At 64.6% G+C, this 246-nt stretch overlaps 1 protein-coding gene across 3 annotated transcripts in view; it reads left to right on the forward strand.

The window, feature by feature from the left end:
• SHANK2 (SH3 and multiple ankyrin repeat domains 2) overlaps window positions 1-246 on the forward strand; it is a 544,903-nt gene that overhangs the window by 142 nt on the left and 544,515 nt on the right. The window lies entirely within an intron of this gene.

Below are 246 nucleotides of genomic sequence, written 5' to 3' on the forward strand. Positions count from 1 at the left end.
CGGAGGCACCCCGTGCGGCCGGGAAGGACAGGAGGTGGCCCTCGGGCGCCCGATCGTCCTCACCGGCTGCGTTTTGGGTGCGTCTGGATTCCAGGAGTCAGCGGGTCCAAGCAGTCTCGGGCCCATAGAGACTGAGGATGTGAGGTTGGGGCAAGGGTTCTTCGCGTCCTGGTGGGGTCGCTTCTCTGTAGCGACGCCCCCGCAACCCCCCCGTCTTCCTTCTGGACTAGGGGTCGATTTAAAATG

This window comes from Neophocaena asiaeorientalis, unplaced genomic scaffold (genome assembly GCF_003031525.2).
Source record: "Neophocaena asiaeorientalis asiaeorientalis breed wild unplaced genomic scaffold, Neophocaena_asiaeorientalis_V1.1 scaffold43, whole genome shotgun sequence".
Taxonomy (NCBI): domain Eukaryota; kingdom Metazoa; phylum Chordata; class Mammalia; order Artiodactyla; family Phocoenidae; genus Neophocaena; species Neophocaena asiaeorientalis.